Raw genomic sequence first — 14,143 nt, 5'->3', positions numbered from 1 at the left:
ATAGATAAACATAGATCAAAGACAAAGGATACAAAGATTAACATGGAATAGAACGTCATGATACTTTGTACTTTCGCTCCACTCCTGCCCCCAAACTCAGTTTTGTACAATCTATGTGTTAATTTATTTGTTTTTTCTGTACTGCCACCAGAAAAAAAATCCTACTTTGTGTTTACAACACTGGTAATAAAAGTTTCTGATTCTGAAAAGCAAAGATCAAAGAGATCATGTTTAGAACTATGAACATTAAGGGTCGTATTCCTAATGATTCGAAAAAAAAATCTTGATCATGATCTTTTCTTTCCCCTTAAAGCAGAGAGTATTTCAAAGTAAAGATTAAAGCCATTCGTAAAGAATCACTGCTCTTTAGAGGGCTCAGAAGGTTGAGATCTTTTAAGAGCAGAAAAGATGACTTTAAAGAGGCTTATGAGTTACTTAAGCACAGGACCAAAAGGCTCATTGATCAATTGAGCCCAAAGAAAACACTTCCTTGATCCAGTTCTTGTTCTTTTCTTCTCCATTGCCAACCGACACTGCTTCTTATCAGCCAGTCGGCAACCACATAAATTGATTATTAGTTGATATATATTACTTACTTACTTACTTACATACCAAACTGGATTAAAATGTTAAAAGTGCAAAAAGTACATGCATGGCAATTAATATAAGAAAAATAATCCAATAACTCGCCAGCACAAGAGTCTTACCAATGCCAAACCGTTCACTCTCTTTTCTAGTCTCCCAGACGGTCTTTGTGGCGTCCTTGTTTCCATTCACATCACCACCCTTTCACACAGCAGGTGCAGAATTCCTTAACATCATGATGAAAAATGTTTGATTTCTTTTTCAATAGAAACGTATTCAAAGTTTATGTTTTGTTATTGTGTTTCTGTGGGCCAGGTCGGGATGTTTGAAGGGCCTTTATTGGCCCCAGGGCCACGCAATGTTTAGAACTAAAATATCCAGAAATTAAAAACCAAAAAATTTATTTGGAATAAAAATACTTTGAGATTGTGTTCGAATGTTAAAAGGGCAAATAGTACAGGCATGGCAATTAATATAAGCAAAAAAATGATCGCTATGTAAATACTTTGCAGGTAGGCTTAAGTTTTCATAAATTTGTAGGATAATTTCAAATTACAGTTAAACAGATATTTTCTTGTATTTTAAATATTATTCACAAGTATGCAGTCTTTATAAGTTTAAATGATTAAGTTGAATTATTGGTCCATATTTTGACCATTAATAACAAAAGGATATTTTTATACAGATTAATGGATGAATCAATCACACCAGTCATCAGAGTTCATAGAGAGGGTTCAGGAATCATTCCTAAAATAAAACTCCTTGCTTAGAATTGTTGGGTTAAATTAAAGGCTCTGAGAGGGTTCTCTGAATGTTTTATATTGCCCCAATTTAATAGATTAACCCTGATCTCATGTGGGCCAAACAAATCCACGCAAAGGGCCACATGTTGCCCCCAGGCGTAGGGATTGGCATTCCATGTGAGCTTCGTTTGGCTCAAGTGAAAACTGTCTATCAGTGTCAAAAGGATAACAAGGTAAAATTGTCTAGAGACTGACACTTTTCAGTAGGAACGCCTGATATATGAGATCTAATGAAACAAAGTGTTCCTTCAAAGCACATCGCCTCGAACCTGAATCCTCCACAGTGTGAATAATCTGTGCCGGAGCAGTCGCTCCTCCAGAGCACCTGGCGCTGCATGAACACTCATCAGGAGAGTTTGGAAGTTTTGAGCAGCAGGTATTAGTCTGATCTCAGTGAAGGGATGTCACTGATGCAGCTTCATGTAGCGGAAGGAATGGTTTGCTTCCTAAAAGGGTTTATCTGCACCAACGCGCACCGCATGATGTCTGCTTCTGATGCATGCGCATCTTTTCACTTTTATATGGAGAGTGATCTGTGTTTGAAGTGTCAATCAAAGCTTTGGACGGTTAGACGTCGACATGAAATAATGAAGAAAACAATATGTTGTTAAACTGCACAACAATTGAAACATCACAATGTTGATAGTGTTCAGAAAATGGTTATATATATTTTTTAATTAATGATGCGTCACAGAGGTTAAAAGAACAAGAGTATAAAGATGATGATATTATAATGTTATGTTGAGGTTAAATAAAATCTTGTGGGCCGCTGTTATAAAGAATTAAGATCTAGTTAGCATGATAATGTTAGCAAAAACTAAAACGGAGTTCTGCAATTTACTGTGTATTGCTTGAGGTAAACCCTTCACATGTTTGCTTAATGTCATAAATATCCATTCATTTGGTCATTCAAATTGATAGTTCTCCCAAAAGTAAATCTTCACTCATTTTCTATTCACCCTAATGTTTAGATATTTTCAGAGAAATCTGTTCTTTTTTAGAGTTATAGACCAAAACGTAGGTACATTTTAATGAAGCGACAGTGGAAGAACTTCCTCCAAAAAGATGCTTAAGTGTAGACAGTAGACTCTGGAAGATATCTTGATATTTATTTAAGTACATCTGGTGTACTTTCGGTTTAAATTGTTTGATATTCTGTAAACGTCTGCCACAAACAAACGTAAAATATCGACTTATTTATTATTTTCCAGAACAATTATTCTGGTCAATGCTTTAATAGTAGATAGACATAGGTATAGGGACGTTTTTATGTGTCTTTTTAAAGGAAGTTCGTCGACTGGGATCCAGTCGCTACATTCAAATGTACATACATTTTTGCCTATAACTCTAAGAAGAATAGATTACTCTTAAAAATAATCCAAACCCTTAGTCGACATTAGGTTGAGTAGCAAATGAGCGAAGTTTGAAATTTAAGTGAACGAACAGTTTAAAAAGGCACTCCTTTACACAACACAAGCCAGCAACTCAGCCACTTCTGTTTCCCCAATCTCGCCACCACAACATTCTTGTGAGTACAATACATACATTTAAATGAGTGAAAATAAATGAAAAAAAAAAATTTAAAATCAAAAATCAAAAGTTTTTTTTATTTTAGAAATGTTTGAGATGATTATACCAGGAAAGGAAAGTAAAAGGACATTTATGGATGTTAGGAAATGAGGACATAAAGGTGTGACCGATAATAATCAAGATAAGACAAGGATGGGAAGAGGACTTGGACTACTATAGGAAATGAAGAACTTATCTTCTAGAAACATCTAAAAAAAAAGGTTTTGTCTACAACGTCCAGCACAGTTGCTTCACGCCACCTACAGCCTGATATACAGTAAACAAGCACACACCCAGAGAAAGCCATGCTTACGGGCAGGAGTCACTAATACACTTCCACTGCGCTAAATGAATCACATTATTTGTCATCACACTGTGGTTCCCCTCCATGCTACTATTAGATTACGCTCCCTAATTACACAATCGGAATTACCATAATTTCCCATCCTTGCACAGTTTACAAAGAAAAGCTGCGAGCAATTATCTGTCAGAGACTCCAGTCAGGAGAGTTGACGCTTTGACCCGCGCTTGTCTGCAAATCTCGCTCGACACTCGTAAGCCCGCAGGCAAAGTCAAATGAGACAGCGGAGACCGACCCCGGCTGACACACATCAACGACAACTGCTAAAGACGTTCGGTTGTCAGAAATAAACTGATATTTTTATCCCCGCTGTTCTTTCACGCTTCGTAATTGCTTCAAGGTATCGGTAAAGATGCAGAAGTTTGATGCTTTAATGCAAACTTTCACAGTTGTGACACAGGGGGCCACAGTTTCAATCTTTGTTTTGACAAGAAACTAAATACTAACACAAAATTAACAAGCATTTCTATACGATTAAGAGAAGATGTGTTGATCTGTTTATATGTCAAGAGACGTCAATGTACATAAGCTCCTTGGCAGAGGTAAAAACTGAAAATTGTACATGTGACTCTTGTTTTCCACCCTATGTAAATACATTGAATAGAAACAACTAACCAACTAGACATCTCACGATTGACAATTCACAAGACACCACATGGAAAATATAGCAAAAGACTAAATTGATTAGGGAGTAAATCTTCTTACTTTAAAGGGTTATTTCACCCAAAATTGTGGTGACTGATGCTTATTTGTGTTCGTCTTCATCTTCATCAAAAAATACAAACTTAAAAACATCTAAACCTACATTGTGCTTGCCTGTAACGTCCATCTTGTATTAAAGACTCAACAATAGGAACAAAATTAAACAAGTTTTTAGTGGTAAATGCTAGGTAAGCTCCTAGGCCATCACACTTGCAATGTGTTTGAATGTGGAAAGACTTCAAGCAGGAGCTGAGAAACTGGGATCTTTTGCTACAAACAAATTTAAAATAAAGACTTGTCGGGGCTTTAATACAAGATGGACGTTACAAACAAGCACCATGGAGGTACTTGGATGTTTGAATTGTGTCATTTTTGGACAAAGACAACTTAGCTCCACAAAATACATTAAAATGAACATACATTTCTGCCTATAACTATAAAAAGTAACTGATTTTTAATAAGTATGAATATTTCCAGCCCTTTCTGTGCACTATCGCTTGAGTTGTAGTTTTTTTTGGGTTACCCTTGTGTTGCCTCTGGATCAAGATGAACGACCTCCACCACTGCATATGTATTTCTGGAAGCCATGACCGAGAGGCAACACAATGGTTACAAAAAAAAATCCTAGGTTGTGTTTACAACATAGGCTAAAAAGGTTTGTAATTATGATTCTGAAAAGATGGTGTGGTTCTCAAGTTTAATTTGGATTTAGGAAAGAGTGTAAGGTTTTTGTTATTGACTTGTATGACCTCTAACTGCTGCTGCTTATATGCCCAGCAACTTTAAAAGATTTAGGAAAAGGAGATAATAGAAACAACTTTCAAGTGACTGCAACTACAAACTGGGTTTTCAATGTTGATTCTGCAACATTTATCACAGTGGGTTGGTAATGCTAAGCTAACGTAAAGGCTAGGTGGGCCCTGTTAGAATCCAAGGTTGGAATCATAGAATCATAAAAATGTCTTACTGGTTTGATTAATTGTTTATTTTATAACTGAGATTTCTTTGCACTGTTTCAATGTTGTTCTAGTTTATACTGTACTCTTCTATCTCCCCCACCCACACTGTGCTTAGCTGAATTTATAAAATAAACTAAATCAGCGGTGGGGTTTTGTAAATGGGGATCAGCACAATTAGAGTGGTTGTGTACCAGCGCCATCACACAAGACACACCTGGTAAAAATGGAGGGGTTAAAAGTATTTTTTCCAGCCTTTGGCTTTGTGCCGATCCCTCGCGACTCCACTCTCTCTCCTCCAGCATCGTCGTCTGATTACCTCTCACCGTCCACCAGCCATTGATTAGCAATCAGCAAACCTCCAGCAGCGGCGCAGCCTTCATCGTCCTCAGCCATTGGTGGAGCTTTTTTTTTTTCGCCATCGTCACACCCCCAAAGTCAATTTGGATCGCATTACGACGTCACCGGTGAGTCGTTAGGAAATTAAGGACACCTCTGTGAGCCAATTTGTCTGGGCTGGTTGACAAATCACACACTCGATGGTGCTCTTCTTAAATGAGCCCAGACAAATGTCTCAGTCGGGCACATGAAGATGCTCCCCAGTTGTTTGCTCTGCTGTCCAAAAGTGTAGGAGTTTTGGACCTAAAGTTATGTGAAGAGTGTTGTAAACCACAAATATGTGGGAGGGAAGGAGGGATAGATGTATGGATGGATAGGTAGATAATAAAAAAAATATAATTTACATGTAGAATATGTTTATAAAAGCGAAGGAATCAAAATACAAATACATCTTTATAACTTCGACTTATTGGATCTTTGATACATTGTATTTTCTTACCTTTTAATAAAAGATTTTGACAAAACTGGATTTAATTCAACACATTTTTATTCCCCAAAAAACAATGTAAAGCAGAAGAAAAGCTGTTTTATGTAGACTTGCACGGCTCCATCAAGCAAGTATTATGATGATTATTCAAAACGCTCCTGTTGCCCGCACCGTGAGTAAACCTCCCGGGCGTTTTTTTTTTTTTTTTACTAATGCAAGGTTTACTCAATGGTCTTTAATGGTTTAACTCATAAACAAAATATCCTAGATCGTGGATTTTCACTTTTCATGGGGGTCTGGAATGTAACCCCTGCAGTAATCAAGGGATTATTGTTTACATAAGTAGCCTCATTTCCCTGTTGTTTGATTCCAAGATGTGTACACACACATATACACACACATTTATTTAGCAAACAAGCACAAAGATCTTTGTGTTCAACACGTCTGCAAACAATTATTTTTATTCCCTGCATGAGGGAAATGTGTTAAAATTAATGTAAGAACATTTGGGAGTTATGGGTATTTACATAATACATTATTTGTTGAGATTATAAAATACACATAGTTCATGCAGCTGAGCTTTTGTTCATCTTTCCTTTTTTTTCTTACTATTAATTTGTCCTTTACTTAATGTGATCTACAGTTAAAACTTCTCATTTTCTACTCATCCTCATGTTAAATAAGGGTTGGGATTATTTTCAGATTAATCTGTTCCTTTTTTGAATTAATAGACAAAAATGTTTGTTCATTTTAAAGTAGCGCCTGGAGCTCAGTTGTCTTCCTTTTCATCTTCATCCAATATGACACATTTAATAACATCTAAATACCTCCATAGTGCTCGTCTGTAATTTCAATCTTGTGGTGAAGCTTTGAAAAGAGAAATTGTTCCCAAAAATATATATATATATATATCGCAGCGATTTTTACCTGAAGTATTTCCAGTCTGTGTAGGATGTTTTCCTAGCAGCTAGCCTAGCATAGTTGGCCTAGCTAGCCGCTAAAAACATCTTTTTGAAAGAAAAAAGACAACTGAACTCCATTTGCTTAATTAAAAGGTACATATCATTTTACCTAGAACTCTAAGAAGGAATGGACTAATCAAAGAATAATCCCAACCCTTGGTCAAAATGTACTACCTTGAATTTTGGGTGACCCAACCCTATCTACCTGGTGTCCATTCCAGCTACTTGGGCTATAGGCATGGGGTGGACTGGTCCACCTCACATAAACACACTAAAATCCCTCAAACACACAATTCTGTTTTTCACTTCCGACCATGGGAGGAAACCGGAGTGCCTTAGGGAATCTCATGCACAGCTGAACTCCTGGTTTCAAACCTTTCAACATTAAAATTAAGACCATTTGATCAGAGTTCATTGATCACCCAACAATTTGGCTTTTTTCTTACCTAAAGATTTGTTGCAATTTATTTTAAAACCGCTTTTTGTATTTGTACGTTGATCATTTCAACACCTCAATTTAGTTATTGTTTTTAAACATTTGCATTCTCTTGGTGCCAAATTGTTACCTGAACAACAAATAATCTGTGATTCCTGTGTTTTACGAAAAAGGGTCGTTCCAAGCCCCACTAGTTTCACATGTCCTCCAGCAAACTCGCTGCCAGCAAGTGCTCCACCACACACACACTAAACCCCCAACTATTTCCTCATTAGTCACAATGAACAGTTTACAAGGCAATTAAATTCCCAATTATGCTGTATTTTTTAGAGCCTCTTTGGCAACCTACTCGTTTTGGACTTTGTTTGCAGATTGGGAATTCCGAAGACATTTTATTTATTTAATTTTTCAGAAAAGCAAGGATGCCTTAGGAGACTACAAAACCAAGGTTGAGAATGCCTTAAATATATTATGAGTTTTAGATTTTTATTTTAACTGGATGGTTGATATCTTTATTTCCACTTTTTGAAATTGTAAAATAAATAGTTGATCTGACTGGCTTTATTAGGAAAGTGATGATCAGCTCACCTTATAGTAGCAGCCACTTTAGTTAAATAATTCCTCCACTCTCTCGCCTTCTGCTTCATCTTCGCCTCCAGAGAAGTCTTTTCAACATATTCTGTTTCCAACCTGTTTTATTTTTTCTACTGCCTGCCTTTTATTCCTTTGTTAACAACTGCTTTATTGTCATCTTGTCTGATCCCCAGCAACTGACCTCGTCATCCGCTCCTGAAACTTTATCTTCTGTATCCAAACTATTAACTTCAAGTACAACTTTGGGCTAATCTTCTGAATGATGTTGTCAAAAAGACTTTTACATCTGATTGTATCTAATATCCTCTCGCTGCCACTGAAGAGTTTGACACACTGTCTTCAGGCCCTGACACCCCTCGCCGATTGTCGGGCGTCGGGCAGTCCTGTTTGGTCTGACGTAGTCTGATCCCGTCCCTCGAAAACTTACACACCAAAAAGACTGTCGGCAAAAGTATACATTCTGTGCATGTGCGAGACGTAAATCTCCTCCCTAACAGGTAAGCGCTCAACTGTTTTTTGCCACAAAAAAAAGTTAAAACCGGAAATTACCACATTTGTCATCATTGTTTTGAAACTGCAGTCAAGATCGGTCGTTACCTGTTGAACAGAAGACAACATAAAAACTACGATGGATAAGAATAAAAAATTGAAGCTACTAGCCCTGTGCCTTCTTGTCTTTAAAGTACAGAGACGTCGCAGAAAAAAAGGTTAAGTCCTGGATCGCACAGCGGCAAGCTGAAGGTATTTTTTTCCAAATTAGTGTCTGGAACTGGAGATGGACAAGCCAGTTGATTTCAAACACTTCGCTCGACCTTTCCCAGCACAGTTCCACATGTTGGAGGAACTACCCACAACGATTATCCAGCGGCGCAAAACCAATTACCGTGATTGTATATCTGTCGGTGAACGTTTGATGGTCACGTTGTGCCTCCTCTCAACTGGTAAGAGTTTTGTTTGAATTCAGTTGTCAGTTTACCCTCCTGAATCTTGCGTGAGTTTTAATTAATTAATTAATTAATACATTTTATTTGTATGGCGACGCCTTTCAGGTCACCCAAGGTCACCTTACAAAACAGGAGTGACAGATCATAGCATCAATAAAAACAGAACAAACAAAGATCGAGATAAAAGTGCAGTGCAGAGTGTCTGGTTCATAGGGAATGTGCCAGTTTGAACAGGTGGGTTTTAAGTCGAGATGTGAATGTTGTGATGGAGTCTGACTGTCTTATGTGTGGTGGGAGGGAGTTCCAGAGTTTTGGTGCCGAGCAGCTGAAGGCTCGGGCACCCATCGTGCTGAGGCGTGACGTGGGGGTGATTAACAGTCCAGCAGAGGAGGAGTGGAGGGAACGGGAGGGAGTGTAGTCATGGAGAAGGTCGCGGAGGTAAGTGGGGGCTAGGTTGTGGAGAGCTTTGTAGGTGAGGAGAAGATTTTTGTAGTGGATGCGGTATTGAACAGGGAGCCAGTGGAGTTGGATGAGAACAGGGGTGATGTGGTCAGATGATTTGGTGCGGGTGATGATCCGGGCGGCTGAGTTCTGAATGATCTGCCGTCTGTTGATGAGTTTGGTGGGGAGTCCGGTGAGAAGGGCGTTGCAGTAGTCGATGCGTGATGTGACAAATGAGTGGACCAGGATTTCAGTGCTAGATTGGGTCAGTGATGGGCGGAGTCTGGAGATGTTGCGGAGGTGGAAGAATGCGGTCCGGGTGATGTTTTGAATATGGGGTGCAAATGAGAGGGTGTTGTCCAGTATGACGCCGAGGCTCTTGACTTGGTGGGAGAAGGGTACAGGGAATCGGTCGATGATGATGGGTGTGGCTGGGGTGTGTTGTGATTTGGCGAGGGTGGATTTGGAGCCGATGAGCAGGGCCTCGGTCTTGTTGCCGTTGAGTTTTAAAAAGTTCCTGCTCATCCAGCTCCGGATGTCTTCTAGGCAGGAGGGAGGAGGGAGGGATGGCCACGGTGGGTTTGGTGGAGATGTAGACCTGTGTGTCGTCAGCGTAACAGTGGAAATGGACCCCATGGTGACGGAGGAGTTTGCCCAGGGGGAGGAGGTAGATGGTGAACAGGAGTGGACCCAAACTGACCCCTGGGGGACACCCAGTGAAACACCCGAACGCCCAGACTTGTGGTGGCTTAGTTGGACAAATTGTTGACGGTCGGTGAGGTAGGAAGTGAACCAGGAGAGTGCAGCACCGGTGATCCCAATGCCAGCCAGGCGGTCCAAGAGCAGACGGTGGGAGATGGTGTCGAATGCTGCGCTGAGGTCGAGGAGGATGAGAATGGTGAGCAATCCGGAGTCAGCTGCACGGAGGAGGTCGTTGGTGATTTTGACTAGGGCTGTTTCAGTGCTGTGTTTAGGACGGAAGCCGGATTGGAAGGGTTCGTGGAGATTGTTTGTGTCAAGGTGGGACTGTAATTGTGCGGCAACCACCCTTTCAAGGGTTTTGGAAATGAAGGGGAGGTTGGAGATGGGCCGGTAGTGGTTGAGGTCAGCAGGATCAGCACTGGGTTTTTTCAGGATTGGTGTGATGGCAGCCAGTTTTAGGGAGGGGGGTACGGTACCTGTAGTGAGGGAGGAGTTAATTATGTTGGTGATCATGGGGGAAATGAATGGAAGACATGCTTTGACAAGGGAGGTGGGAAGAGGGTCGAGCTGACAGGTGGTGGTTTTGGCCTTGCGGATGAGTTCTGAGACGGTCAGTTCTGTTACTGGGGTGAAGTCAGAGAGGGAGCTGATGGGAGGTTGGTCAGTGATCATCCAGGGTGGGTCGTCAGAGGGAGTGCGAGATGTGGCCAGTAGTTGGTGAATGGTGTTGATCTTGGAGCTGAAGAAGTCCAGGAAGGCAGTGCACTGATTGGCGGAAATTTCAGGAGGGAGGGTTTTAGGAGGCTGAAGTAAGTGGCTGATTGTTGAGAAAAGGTCTCTGCTGTTACCTGTACCGGTGTTGATGAGGTTGGAGTAGTATGAGGATTTGGCAGTGGTGAGGGCGTTCTTGTAGTGATGGAGGTGGTCCGAGTACATCGACGGCCAGTGGCTTTGAGCTGGCGGAGCTCAGGGGTGAACCAGGGAGCAGTGTGGGTGAATGAGACTGAGCGGGTTTTCAGGGGGGCCAGGGTGGTGAGGGAGGAGGAGAGGCAGTTGTTGTAGTGAGTCACCAGGTCAGTCAGGGAGGATGCTGAGGGGGGGCTGGGGTAGGAGCTGATCAGGGAGGAGAGATCTGTGGTGTTGATATGTTTGATGTTCCTGAAGGAGATGGTCCGTTGTTCCTTGGCTTTGTGTAGTTGGGTGTAAATGTCAAAAAGTACGGCTTTGTGTTCGGAAATGGGGAAATCAATGACATCAAGGTTAGTGGGAGTGATGTCAGTGCAGCAGATTAAGTCCAGTATGTGACCTTTGTTATGGGTTGGGAGGTTGACATGTTGTGTGATGCCAAGACAGTCCAGGAGTGATGTGAAGTCGTTAGCAAGCGTACAGGATGGGTTGTCAATATGGATGTTGAAGTCACCAAGGAGAATAACAGTGGGGGACATTGCACATACAGATGTTAATAGTGATGAAAATTCATTGAGGAAAACGGCAGAGGGTTTTGGTGGTCTGTATATGGTGACAATGATAGTGGGTTTGGGGCCTGTGAGTTTTACAGCTAGACATTCAAAGGAGGAGTGATGGGGGACTGTGACAGCAGTGACTTTGATGTTTTCACGGTGGAGGAGAGCGAGGCCACCCCCCCTCCCAGTGGCACAGGGTTTACTAATAAAAGAGAAACCTGATGGGACAGCCTCATTAAGATGGGAGAAGTCGTTTGGTTGCTGCCAGGTCTCGGTGAGGCAGAGAATGTCTAGGCTCTGGTCAACAATAAAGTCAGCTATCAGCAGGGCCTTATTACTGAGGGATCTGGTGTTGAGTAGACAGAGTTTCAGACAGGTGAGTGGAGTGTAACAGGTTGCTTTGAGCACAGGGGACAGCACACTGTGATTGACAGGACTGACAGGGCGGGCTGTACGAGGAGGGGGGCGGGGCCCAGTGGACCAGAAAGAGCGGATGTTTGTGTTGCTGTTGTGAGTGACCTGAAAGTTCCGTCCAGAGCCTCGGTGGATGTATCTTGGTCGTTTCAGGATGTAGTGGTGGGATGCAAGCTCAGGTGGGGGGTCCTTGAGAAGATCCGGAGACGTAACATCTCCGTTGCCAAGTAACGGAGCGGCAGAGATGCGCTCGTGAGAGCCGAGCAGCGCGAGCCAGAGGAACAGGTTGAAACTCCACATGATGAGAAGTCGGCGGCGACGTAATCCAGCACTAGATGATGATCCAGGTGGTGATGGTGAAGCCACAGAACCAGCACAGCGGAGGCAGAGGAGTGGAGCGTGCTGGTTGTAGCTTGTAGCGGTAGCGGTAGCTTGTAGCGGTGTAGCAGGGAGGCGGCGTCCTCCGCGTTGACAGCAATCCGCGGGCGCAGGTAAACGTCCGGGAGAGCTGGCAGGGTGGCGGCGGACCGGTCCGAACTGGCGTGCTTCGTGGGGCACACCGGCGCGGGCTATCCAGCCACAGAGTGCGGAGAGGAGCCCTGTGTCGGCGGAGTTAGCTTCAGCTTCAGTTAGCAGCAGGCAGGCAGGCAGAGACTAAAACTGCTGTTTCAGTGTCGCAGAGTGGAAGATCGAGCGGGCCGAATCAAGCAGATGGGTTCGAGGACCAACATTCATAAAAGACTAAGCTTGATAAATCAATATGAAACGTCAAAATAGCGAAAATAACGAAGACCAGGGGAGGCGCGGCAGCAGCTTGCCAGCGGACCCTCCAACGGTTAAAACGGTTATCATTTTAACTGTTTTAACGTTTGTTAAATCATTTTAACATTACAGTTTTACTGTATATGTATGCCTTTTCAATGGAGCATGATATAGGGAAATGTATCTGTGATTTGAAAAATGATCATTAAAAGTCTTGTCAACAATATTGGCCTTCTGTATCATTATTACCACAAATACACCAATAAACAATTCAATATAAACAATTCAAGACATCAAGGTAAACAAATAAGTGAATGAAGCAGGAGGTGATGAGACGTGTTCCAAAGTTATTTTCAACGTCACTAAGATGGAGCCGTTTAGGGTATAAAGTGTCCATCGATCCTTGCGCAGTTTTGTGGGCGTTTTAGTACACCAATTTAGTGTGCATGGCGCACTACATTTCGCATACTAAGAATTGAGACGCACTTATGCACTTAAAATACTAAGTTTAAGTACGCAAGTATGTGATTTGAGACATAGCTTGAACGCCTGGGCTACATGTGCCGATGCGGCTAATTGACCGGAAACTATACTGTATATGCAAGACAAACCTTCATTTGACTATCAGGGGAAACAAAATAAATAATTATTAATGTTTTGTAAGAATAAATGTTAAAATGTATTGATTACTCAGCCAATAGCCCAGACACGTTCTGTTGGGTTTAAGTCACATGTGTTTTTATTAAAATAAATGGCAAGTAGTGACGGTCTGATGAAGCTTCATGAAGCAGTGTCATTATTTTCCGAGTCCACTAGATGGCGGTCCCTGCACCATTTCCCTTTGTTTCGAACAACTGCTCTAATGAAATATCACATCATTTTCCAACTGATGGCGCCACCTACTGACCTCTAAACAACATGACACTGCTTCCTGAAGCTTCATCAGACAATCACTAGTACAAACTTCCCTTAAATAGTTCAGTTGAAGTTTCATGCACTAAAAAAGCTTTTAATGAGATGTTTGCAGCGTGCGACTTCATCACGTAGAAAGTGTCAGCTGAAAAATAGGACGGACCTTCCCAGGCCTTTCTTCACATTAGTGCCATGATTGTACACAAGTGGGCATTCATATCACGCACACACTACCACTATCTTTTTGTAGGGCATTTTCATTTCATCAAAGGACCATGAATGATCATTTCTTATATCATTTTCTCTCATCTGCTGATATCTCTTGCTTAGTCAGCAGTTTAATGAATTATAGGCAACAACTGGTAACTTTGATCACTTCAGTTGGTCTGTTTATAACATTGTCAGATCTGCTTTGCCCTTTATCACAAAATCGTTGAGCACAGAAGTACCAGAGTTTTGAACTCCTACATTCCCTTCCAGCACATTTAACATTAATCCATATGTTCCTTATCTTTGTTGTGAGCAGTTTGATGCTTGAAAAGGGCAGCGGGGGAATCGTCCGACTCCGAGATCAGCAGCGTCATCTGCCTTTTAGGTTTGAGGCAAATTGGACTCTGGGTCCCACAGGCTCCTGGATGTAACACGTCCTGCTGTGAAGGCGGTGCTGAATTGTTAATGTGCCTCTGTTCTGATGAAAACAGTAGTCGCTCC

At 41.7% G+C, this 14,143-nt stretch overlaps 1 pseudogene; it reads right to left on the bottom strand.

The window, feature by feature from the left end:
* Nucleotides 1-8,945: 8,945 nt before the first annotated feature.
* Nucleotides 8,946-12,058, bottom strand: LOC148068729 (uncharacterized; annotated as a pseudogene).
* Between the last annotated feature and the right edge of the window lie 2,085 nt (nt 12,059-14,143).

The sequence above is a fragment of the Callionymus lyra genome, chromosome 12 (assembly GCF_982586985.1).
Source record: "Callionymus lyra chromosome 12, fCalLyr1.hap1.1, whole genome shotgun sequence".
Lineage (NCBI taxonomy): Eukaryota > Metazoa > Chordata > Actinopteri > Syngnathiformes > Callionymidae > Callionymus > Callionymus lyra.
Note: the sequence above shows the minus strand (reverse complement) of the source record. Positions and strands in the feature narration are given on the sequence as shown.